Raw genomic sequence first — 12,238 nt, forward strand, 5'->3', positions numbered from 1 at the left:
TTGACATCAGGCAAGAGCTGTTAGGCTGGCAGCCTCAAAGTAAGCCAGATTGGCAAAAAACACCCTGGGACAGAGCCAGAAGAACCCGAGCCTCAAGGAGCTGACACAGTCACTGGCTCACCATGTGTTCAAACAACTTACACAGAACGCTGCTGGGACTAACTGAGCGATAACTATCCATCTCTAGGGGGTGCTTACACAGTTTCAGTAATAGGATGATGATTCCTTCTCGCCATTGTGATGGGAACTCACGCTCACTCCAGATGAAGTTAAAGATGGCAAGGATATGATGCTGACAATCCATCGATAGGTGCTTGATTATATGGTTGTAGAAGTGGTCTTGCCCTGGGGCTGTATCAGAGCAGTGGGTTAAGACAATGATAAATTCCCATTTACTGAATGGAGCAATATATGGCTGCTGGTGCATGTAGTATAAGATAATTGTTTTCAGTCCACCTGCTGTTTTAGAACACAAAAGGCAGGTCAACAATTCTCAGACACTGAGGCTTGAGCATAATGCAGAGCTAAACGTTTAGTGATGGCATCTGAGACAGTGTAGACAGTGTCATTCAAGATAATTCCAGGTACAACCGCATGTGTCTGGTATCTGTAGAGACATCTGCTCTTAGCTCAAACCTGCAACAGAGAGTTACGTGGTCCGATGGTTGAAATGTACTGTTCCCAGCATTCTCACTTCCATTCATTTTATTAGGTGCTGGACCTGGGCATGGAGCTGATTAAAGGCAATGAGGTGCTCCATTGATGCGTGCCGCTTATGGCATTGGAGAGCAATTTCTGTTGACCGCCAAGGTACTGTCTTACGTTGGGGCAGGGCCGAGGAACAAGGGATCACTAAATCAGTTGCCAAAAGAATGGCTGTATTAGTATCCTGGATTGCCTCATCGGTGTCTCCATGCGGCAGGGAGCCAAGGGGAACAGCAAAGATGAAAGTACCATGGTCAACAATGCTGAGAGCCTATCTGGGTAGGCATACAGGGCAGTGACAAGAAAATTGGGAAGTGGTCACTACATAGGTCATCATGGGTCCTCCAGTGGACAGATGGGAGAACACAAGGGCTGCAGATGGAAAGGTCAATGACTGAGAAAGTTCTGTGTACCACACTGAAGCTTGCAGGGGGCACCAGTATTCAAGAGACACAGTCAGGTTGTGCCAGTAAGTTTTTGAGGTCTTGACCACAGCCAATAATCATAGTTCCACTCCACAAAGGGTTATGGGCATTGAAATCACCAAAGATTAGGAAAAAAGGGGGGAGGGGGGGGAGGGGGGGGGGGAGGGAAGCTGAGAAACCAAAGCCAACAATATGTTCTGAGACAACAATTTCACTGTAGAATAATGTTGTCCACATTCTGTGAGGCCAGGAAGGGACCAAGGAGCCAGGATATGCTCTAGGATCACCTGCCGCCACTGGCTTAGCGGTTAAGGCATCAACACGTATTGATTCTGGGTTCCGTTGTGTGGTGCAACCCAGGATCTTAGGGAGGACTGGAATCTCTACCTTAGCCACAGGAGTGGAACAGGCGCGATTTGGTGGCATGGAGGCCACCAGAATCTCATTCTTCTTATCTTTTGGTGACTGCAAGGGCTTCTCTGAATCAATTTCAGGTAATGATCATAATCACAAAGCCTTGCAAACAGCAGCTTGTGGCTCCTTCAGCCACTGGCTGGTGTCCATTTATAGATCTGCAGAAGCCTTGGAAGGAAGTGTCCTGAGTGACCACTTACCGGCAAGAGAAGCTGGAGCAAGGTGATTTGTCTCCAGCTGGGAGATGGTGACTGATGTCCCTGGTGGGTGGGAAGACAATGATCCCAAAGTAGGTGTAGGGAAGCAGCAAAAGGAGAGCCCCAACCATCAGGGGAGCAGGCTTCATGGAGCAGTTCTGCGGGCCCACTCTAGAATTCTGACAGAATGACCGGCATTTTTCCATGTTTTTTCAAGCCTCACAATGTCTTCAAAAGGCACTTTAACGATACTTCTTAAAAGCTGCCAATGCCACAGTATGATGTCACTTCTCTCAATTATAACTTTCCATATATGCATTTTTTATGCTGAAAACCGAGGGTTCTGACAAACATTAACGACGACGTTTTACTGCCACTAAGTAACTCTGCCTCAAAAAGAGTAATGCATTGCTTTACTATAGTGGGTGTTCTTTCCTCTCGTAGTATCCTTATATGTGGCAACAAACAGCATCTTGTTGAAAAGAATCCCATTTTGCTATGTGTGGTTCTGTCCTCTTCTTACCTGATACCCGCAGTTTGGATGAACCAGTCTATTCCCCTTCTGTGCAATATTTCTCCTTACAAATTTTGATGACAATATTTTTGTGTATCTTTGAGGCATCTGCAGTTCTTTTAACTACCTTTGTTGGAGGAAATAGAGTTGCACCACTTTCCTCTCCTCCTCAAAATATTCCTGCACCGAGTACACAAATTCATCTGTATGGCCACACAAAGAATGAGCAAATCACCAAACTTTCTATTTAGCAGCCACACTTTTTTGCACACTTCCACTATGGGCTTCATACACTCTGCAGTGCAAAATAAACTCGCACAAGAAACAAGGTATTCAACGAAATGAACAACAACTGTTTACGTTAGAGGACACCAGCACCATCTGCAAGTGGCTACAATAGCCACTGCCTGCAGTACAGGGAGATTTGACACTGGTGAATGGAGCAGGAGACACAGCCAAGCATGTTCTTTGACAGACTGTTGGTATGGTAGCAGCCCTGGGAACAGCTGGACATGAATCACTTTACTATTCTGATCCAGGTATGGAGTAGTGAAATGTGTGTGGTATGCATATGTGGGTTTTTTAGGACAGAGAAATTGCTCCACAGGCTCAATAAGACACATTCTGATTTAAGACAAGGAATAATACTACCCCCATTAATTAAAGAGACTAGCATTTGTCATGGATGATCAGAGACAGAAAATGTTAATATAGCATTAGTTAATTGCAGAAGCATCTATGGAAAGATACTGGAACTAGTCTTGCTTATAAGCTGTAGCAATGCTCACACAGTATAATGACCAGAATTGAATAAGTCTGGGAACGACTTCATAACCAGAGGTGGCTGGCCGACAGTCTGAGAGCATCAACAGCGAGTTCCCAGAGAACAACATGTGGACAACACAAGAGAACAGACAACACAGACAGTATGGCAAGATAACAAATCCAAACAGCAAACCAAGATTGAACACTAAGACGTAGTGAATTCACAGCTAAGACAACGATGTCTAGCGAGAGTCGTACAGTTCTGCAGAGAAATCACAACTAACAGACAGAGGGGCTGCACTACTGGCTTTATTGGGCGGGCGCAAGCCTTGGTAGGCTGGCCGGACAAGTGTAGCTTATGGCAAAGATTACATCAGTGACTGCAGCACCTGCACCTGCAGTTGCAGGAGTGCCACTTAGGGGCCCATCACCAATGTCCATATCATCAGGTGAGTCTTCAAAGGTGCCTGGCTGGGATACCAGACTAATAATGGAAAGCTGGCTGAAGCCAGATGTTAATAGCAATGAAACTCTAAATTTTGCCTGAAAAGTCTGTCACATAGATAGGTCAAACACCAGTGGTGGAGGTGTGTTTATGGCTTTAAAGAATATGATAACATCTAATGGCATAAGTATAGCTTCCAAACATGAAATAATTTGGGTGAAGATAAGTGGGAAAGGAGGGGCAAACATTGTAATTGGATGCTTTTATAGATCCTTTAACATTTAATGGCATTAATATAGGTTCCAAACATGAAATAATTTGCGTGAAGATAAGTGTGAAAGGTGGGTCAGACAATGTAATTGGATGTTTTATAGCCCCCCCCCCCCCCCCCCCGCCTCAAGAGCAGTAGTATCAGAACATTTGAGAGGAAACTTAGAGAACATTTTGTGTAAATTTTCTGATAATGTTACAGTATGAGCAGCAGATTTCAAATTAACAGTTATAAACTGGGAGACTCAATTGATTTAGTGGCTAGTAGGAACAGGGAATTGTGAGAAATTGTTCAAAATACTTTATCTGAAAATTATCTTGAGCAGTTAAACAGAGAACCAACTTGTGAAAACAACAACTGAGAAATCTCTGTGACAAATAGTCCCAAACTTTTCCAATGAGTGTAGAACAGTAAATCATAAATCATAAGGCCATTACTGAATATGGCTGTAAACAGGAACATAAAGAAAACTAAGAAGACATTCCTGCTTACCAACAGTGACAAGAAACAGATTTCAGATTACCAGAGTGCTCAACACGAAAATTTCGTCTCCAACATTAACAATGCTGAGTATCAATTGACAAAGTTCAAGAGTATTGTACAAAGGGCATTCAAAAAGTTTTGCACAGTTGTCTCTCTTCTTCTTCTTCTTCTTCTTCTTCTTTTTCCAGGAGGAGAAAGAATTTTTTTGTGAATGTACTTGAAACATTTAGCTATAAATTAGTATATAATAGCATTTTCTTTTATTTACAGGTGAGCCATAATGGTCCATGAAGTAGATGTCAGGTTGCGACAACGGTCGGTGATGGAGTTCCTCTTCAAGACCGGCGATGACTCTGACACATCGATTCACAGGAAGTTGCTTCCTGTTTATGGAGAGACCACAGTGGATCAAAGCAGTATCCAGCGATAGTTGCAGAGGTTTAAAGAAGGTGATTTCTCTCTACTGAACAATCAACGATGCAGCAGACCATCGACAGCAGTGAGTGATGTGAATAAGGAGAACATTGATCAAATCATCCAAAATTACAGATGTGTGACAACACAACAGCTTGCTGAAATGACTCATTTGTCATTGGGTAGAGTGGTATCACTGGTACAGTCACTAGAGTGCAGAAAAATCTGTGCACATTGGATGCCTAGATCATTGACATGAGAAATGAAAACGATGAGGAAGAAGTGTGCCAGGGTCTCATGAAGACCTTTAATGAAGAGTGGAAACAGTGTTTTGACGGCGTCACTAACCAAGGTTGAAAGACAGTTGTTTTTGTCCGAACCTGAGAGCAAAACCCAATCCACGGAGTAGCGTCAGCCGGGTTCCCTCAGAAGAAGAAACCAAGACTTTCATGAACTGCAGGCCAAAAGGTGATGACTCCCTTCTTCTGGAATAGTGTGGTGTCATTTTCATTGACTTTTTGGAATCTGGCTCCACAATAAACCGGGACCGTTACTGTTTGTCATTGGACAAGCTGCGACGTGCCATCAAGACCCACAGACCACAGCTTCAGGGTCAGCTCATCAGAATACATCATGACAATGCCAAGTGTGGCAGCCCTTATGACGCATGAGAAAATCAGGAAAATGGGTTGGGAAATTGTTCCTCATCCTCCCTACAGTCCAGACTTGGCTCCATCTGATTTTTACCTTCTTGGTCATCTGAAAGCCCACCTGCACAGTAAAACATTTGATAGTGAGGAAAACCTTATTTCCTGTGTCAAGCAATAGTGTAAAAGTCAATCCCCAGAATTTTACCAAAGTGCATTTACATCATGGAAAGAACATTGGGCCAGATGCATCACAGCTGATGGAGGCAACACTGAGTATGTTCACAAAAAATTTCATTCTCTTCCTGTAAAAATAAAAAAATTAGAGACGACTGTGCAAAACTTTTTGAATGCCCTTTGTGCAACAGGCTTTAGACAAGTATGCAGAGCAAAGTTGTGAGGAATGGGGAAGACACACTGTGGTTCAAAAGCTGTCTTTGAAAGCTGCAACAAAAGCAAAGTGAGATTCACTGCAAAGTTAAGCATAAATAAAGCCTTAGAGACAAATAAAAACTGAACAAAACCAAAAGTTTGTGGAGACCCATGCATGAAGCTTTAAGTTAATTAAGAAGTAAGTTCTTTCTGCAGACTTGACAGAATATCCTATGAAGTTTTGTTTTGGTCTTACATTAAATTAGCAAACAGATTGAAGCATCTGTCCAGACACATTGTGACCATAATGACATCAAAATGTAGGATGACAGAGAAGATCAAAATATTGATCACCTGTTTTTCAAAACTGTTTGAATGAGGAATATCATACTGGAATATCTACATCGTCGTAGAAATATCAGACTAACAGATATTGAAATAAGAGAGTTTGGGCTAGAAAAGCAACTGAAATTACTCAACAGAGGAATGACACTTGGAACCCAATCAGATACCAAAACAACTCCACACAGAGCATGTAAAAGAACTTGCTCCTTTCTGATTGTGTTCCTTGACTTCCAGGTGTTTGGTACTGTTCTACAGTACCAAATTAATAAAATACGAGCATACAGAATATCAGAGCAGCTGTGAGATTGCACTGAAGTGTTTCTAGGAAACAGAACAGAGTATGTCATTCTCACTGGAGATAGATCTTCAGATTTTCATTTACAAATAACACTTCCATTCGTGAAGTGTATAATGTGTAATTAAGAGTGGCTGATGCGATAATTGTTTCAAAACAGTTTTAATGATCTCTCCACAGTGGCAGATTTAAAAATTTTGCGCCCCTAGGCATACCATATTATATGCCCCCCCCCCCCCCCCAAAAAAAAAGGTTTAAATAATAACTATTTCCTGATCACTTCACAATTGTCGATTTGGGTGGGAGCGCTGTGAGCTGTTTCCATACTCTGCTATTCTTTGTTCTGAAGAACACATCAGCAGTCTAGTCGCATTCAATCAAAATGTAATATGGTTCCTGAACTGTACTTGGCGTACAGCAGCGGATAAAACAAACTTAAAACTGCATTGTGTAAACACATTCTTCTGTCGAAATACAACAGAAATGAACACAAGGAAAATAACTTTTCTTTTATGACCTAAAAATTCAGCAGAGGGTGTAGGAGACAATGAACTTTTGTTGTACATTCATTTTTAATTGTTCTTTTACATGAAACCATTGAAAATGAAAATTGAAAAAGTTGTGTTACGATCTAAAAATTGAAGTGAACCTGTCATACATTAGAAATTTATGGGTACTTTTACATAGATGTGTTCAAAATTAAAATTAAACTGTCATTTTACAATCTGGTAACTTGAATGTGTAGCAGATTAAAAAAAAACATGTTCGGTATTAATACATGAATCGATAGGAAAGCGTAAGAAATGAAAATGAAATAGAGATTTCGGTGCACAAACTAAAAACTAAGTACAGACGAACAAACACAGAACTGGATTTGCTATTAGATAATTTTACAGGCTAGTGTGGAAAAATCAAATTTGTTTTATATTCTAATAGTTAACGTGTAAAGCATTGGGGTCTGTGTAGCTAGATGCCGCATAATAAGTGTACACAATACCTTTAATCCATGTTAAGGCTGAACAGTTTTGTACTGCAGCTATTGTTACCACCATAGCTCTTTCTAATGGTATTAGCAAAGCTTTTACATGTTTATCAACACAACTGAACTACTTTATTTATTAATACTTTTTTATTTGAGCATACTCTCTGATAACATATATTTCTGTGACAACTATAAATTTCAGCAGATGCCAAGAATATGCATCAATTGCAATATACTACAGTATCGGTATGACTTGACTGTACAGCATTGAGCGGCCTGGGTCATTCGCGTATTGTTTAGTATTGTCGGGTGCCTTTGGTCAAGTCTGCATGTAAATGAGGATTAGTTCCACGTTTTGTCATCAACAATTATAAAATAAACATCTAATACGTAGTTTGTAAATCCAATGAATGTGCTCTAAGTTATAGTAAAAATCACATTAGAATCTTAAATTTTTAAAACTAATATGAAAAAACAAACTCACCAGACAGAACAGTTTGTGTCTGGCTTTGACAGCAGAAAACTCATTGATCATATCTTCATAGTTCAGACAGTTATTAGTTGGGAGGTCGGCTTCGATGTGAAGAATGGATAAGGCATTCAATCTCTCCTCAGACAATGTAGAATGTAGGTATGCTTTCAGTCTTTTAAGACCCAAAAACGAGCATTCTGCTGAACAATTTGTACATGCCGTACATAGAAATATTCTAAGAGCAATGTCAACATTTGGAAACATGGACTGTAACCTCTCTTTTCGTAAAAATTTACTCCTTTTGGTATATCACTAATCTCAGAAGATTTCAAAAGTTCTGAAAAATGTACACATTCACTATGGGAGGAAGTCTCTAAATCTGTGGCATATGACATTTGGCGAATCGATGCATGTTCAGCAATATCATCATGTGAACTGTTCTTAAGGTTACTGAAAACTGTGAAGGAGTCCAATAGTGTTCTATAGCTTTCCTTCCTCTTCACTAATTCGACATACAAGTTGTCGAGTACTGGGAAAAATGTTTAGACTCTAAATTTTTCCCTTCCAGTCAGAAAAACTTCTTCAGAGTCTGCTTCTTCGTCATGATGACGTGATCTTTTATAGGTGCATTCATAGTCTATCAGTCACAATCTCCATGGATTTATTTTCATAATGGGCAAACATGCCACGAATAGATGCAATAAATTCTACAAGTGATTCATATATTTCGTGCACTATTTTAGTTTCAATATTTACACTTTGCAATTTCAGATTTACACTATTAAGTCTCTGGAGTATGTCCTTCCAAACTGTCATCATGAATACGGTTTCTAGTCTGCTGAGTTGATTCAATTAAGCTGAGGCCTCATTTCGCACAAGTGGTTTTTCAAACGTATTATTGGCAATATGTGCGAGGGCATTGATAACACCTTTCCAGTTTTCATGCAGACTTAACACGCTTTCTCTCTTGCTGATCAACGTGTTTTTGATAAACTTTTTACCATTTTTCTTCCTAGTTTCATGAAAGAAAGAAGTTTATCCCAGCGCTGTGCAGAAGCAGAGAAAAAATTATAAAGGTTTTGCATTACATTCAAAAATGAACATGCTTCCTGACAACAGCTTGCAGCACTGGTGCTGACTAAATTCAAAGAATGTGCTGCACAAGCCACATAATGCTCTTTCAGATTTCGTTCTTTAATGTGTGCCTGCAAACCAGTGTAGGTCTGACATATTGTTTGTTTTGTCATATGACTGGCTTCTACAGTCAGTAATATAAATGGAATTTGAAGACAGGACTTTCAGTATGTCCTCAGCTAAGGGACTTGTCTCCCGGGTTTGGTAAAAACAGGAGGAAACATTCAACAGGTTCACCATTCTCATTCACATATCTTAATATGAAAGATAATTGATCAATATGAGAAATGTCCACAGTAGAATCTACTATTTTAGAGAAATATTTGGCCTGTTTTATTTCACTTATGATAATTCTTTTTATTCGTTCAGAAAGAAGCTCTATTATTTCATCCTACATTTTTGAAGAAAGATAACTTGTATGTCCCTGCCCTGGATTTCTGTATCGTTGAATGTGCTCTACGAGAAAAGGATCAGACTCAGTTATAAGTTCAAGAGACATCATAATTTGACCATTATGTAATGAACGGAATTTTTCAACGTTTGCATGTAGGGGAAGTTCGTGACTTGTAAGCTCCTTCACTACTGCAGAAACCCTTTTCAACATACTGTGCCAGCACATTTTTTCTGTCTCAACATAAGACTTGAAATGGTTACCTATTGTTCCAAGTGACTTTTATCTTGTTAAGAGTGATAACTCAGAATTTTTGTGTTCAAGTGAATTCTCATGATGAGATAAAATATTAGAAATATTTTTTCAATTTGCAATATCATTAGCAGCAATCGCAGCCTGACCTCCGAACAATTTACATGGTGCATAAAAAACAGTACTGGTGCTACAGGAGTACACTAGAAAATCACGCAAAGTTGATTCACCATTTAAAAGTTTATAGTAAAATACGTTTTTGTTCAAATATCTGGTTTTATCGCCTATTGATCTTCTTGAATTAGAAAAATCACATTACAATTTTGATTAATGCCATGCTGTAAGATAATGTCAATCGTTGATTAATTGACACACCATTCTGCAGGATTATCACTAACGAGGTTATTTCTTTTGTTGATGTCTGACTCGACACTCAGTTTTTCGTGAAACTCGAAATCATGAACAATTTGCTTTACTTCATTTTTAACTTTTTTTTCGTCTGTATTTATTTCTTTTACAAAAGCTGCAGTTCCAGAAATATCATTCGTACTACTTCAAGTCGAACCAGCAACATTTTTTGCGAAAAATTTATCTACTCTGCCAAGTGTTTTTAGAACATTGGCTTCTCGTTCTTGCCTTTCTTCGATAATTTCCAAAATGCTGCCCCATTTAAATTTGCACATTTTCTTTTTTCATTGTTATTCATGTTACAGCACTCACAAAATTGTCAACCAACAGTCAAAACAAAAGAAAAAAATTTGTAAAAGGAAAGAAAGAAACACTGTATCCAATTCCAATCACACCAAACAGCATATGATGATGATGATGATGAAATCCCATACTAGGGGGACAATGCTAGGCAAGGTCCCAGAGGAGCCGGTTTGCCATTGCCTTCCTCCAACCGTACTGGGGACGAATGATGATGACGATGATGATGAAGACGACAGAAAGCCATCGAGTCATCTCCAAGGAAAATCCCTGACCCCACCAGGAATCGAACCTGGGACCCCACGCATGGGAAGCGAGAACGCTATCGCAAGACCACGAGCTGCAGACAATTTGCATTTTTCATTGTTATTCATAAGTGGGATAAGAGTCGATCCAGCACACCTCACTCCAAGAAATGGCAAAAATTATTTGCTTTTTAAATTAGAAAGACAGTGTCAAGAATATTCAGAACATATTTGCATCCCAGATAAAATTCCAGCGATGTGGAAACAGTAGCCAAAAAAAGGGACTGTCCAGTTTACTTTACGAAACGAATTCCAGCCAGCAGGTGTGCTTCTACTGTTCACTGACAACAGAGAAACAGGCAACAATGAAACTAAATTATTCTGCATTGTTATTCTTTCATAGCACAGTTACATCGAGTAATCCGAGCTGGTCAGTTCACTGCTCCGTGTTTAAAGGAAAAATCTTTGTGCTTGTGTGCTGTGTTTAAAGTAAAAAGCCTTGTGCTCATATGCCGTATATCTTGTATTGTCAAATTTCGTTCTTAAGGCTTATTTAAACTAGCAAGTTGTTTAACAACATTAAAAAAATTTTGTCATTTGTAAGCACAATTATTTTAAAATATGAAAGGTTAAAGTGATTATAGAGCAAAAAATGTCACCTCCCTTAAGGTGCTGCCTCTAGGCCTGTGCCTAGTGGGCCTATATGTGAATCCGCCACTCTCTCTCCGTGTAAGGAAATAAACAGGCATGAACAGCAACGCTTTCTGCTGATGACACGAGCACTCTGACTGAGGGCCTATGGTGATAACCTATCACTATTGGATGATGTGTATCCCACATCATCTTACCAGCAAACGACACTACTGAGAAAATAAGACATGACAGATGAAAGTGCAAATATTATGCAGGGTTATTATTTCTATTTACATGTGGTGAGCTCTATTGAAGGATGACCTACATTTTCAACACGGGACGGTGATCGCAGTGACTTTGTAAGAGGAAATATCTGTTCGGGCATAAAAATAAATATATCACGGATCGCCAGCCTGCCTTAGAGATGTGCTAAGTTCCAAAGCATAAGGAGAAACAATTGAAGATTGTTAAGAAAAGAGATGTAAAAATAACCTCTGTCATTCTTTACTATACTGACTGGGGACATGATATACAGGATCAAGAAGGTATGCATGAAAATGAAATTATATATGTTTTGTGAAGAGAAAACTCACATTAATACTACTGAAATCTCACAAGTTATTTAGCAGTGATTTGAAATGTGGTGCAACAATTCTTAATAGTAATGCAAGAACTCACAGATCTGAAGTCCAACAAGTACCAGAAGCCACAACAGTCAGCAACAAAAGGTGAAGAGCAGTTAAAACATGAAAGAAAATAATCAGGCATAGATAGCATTGTTTTCCAGTGATGACATGGACACCCTGATCAAGTGCCCCAACTAACAATACAGAATGCAACTAATTCCTAGCAAATAATGTAGTGTTGTACGTTTCAAAACCACATATTACACAGGTCACAAACTGAATAATCCCTAAACAGTCCTTGAAACAATTATCATCAAAGAAAAATAAGACGTCAGTATGTGGAATACCTGGCTATATTTAACAGAATGTTTACATTAAACATAATAATAAACCATTCACATATGAGAACATTATTTCCAAACTTTTAGGACTTTAAAATCTTGTTTTGACTTTTACACAAAATAGTGTAGGATGAGACAACAGCAGTCTTGTTCTATCATCTA

At 39.3% G+C, this 12,238-nt stretch overlaps 1 protein-coding gene across 4 annotated transcripts in view; it reads right to left on the reverse strand.

Moving 5' to 3' along the window:
- Positions 1-12,238, reverse strand: part of LOC126482293 (CDAN1-interacting nuclease 1) — a 169,149-nt gene that overhangs the window by 94,615 nt on the left and 62,296 nt on the right. The gene's annotated exons all lie outside the window — the stretch shown is intronic.

The sequence above is a fragment of the Schistocerca serialis genome, chromosome 5 (genome assembly GCF_023864345.2).
Source record: "Schistocerca serialis cubense isolate TAMUIC-IGC-003099 chromosome 5, iqSchSeri2.2, whole genome shotgun sequence".
Classification (NCBI taxonomy): Eukaryota; Metazoa; Arthropoda; class Insecta; order Orthoptera; family Acrididae; genus Schistocerca; species Schistocerca serialis.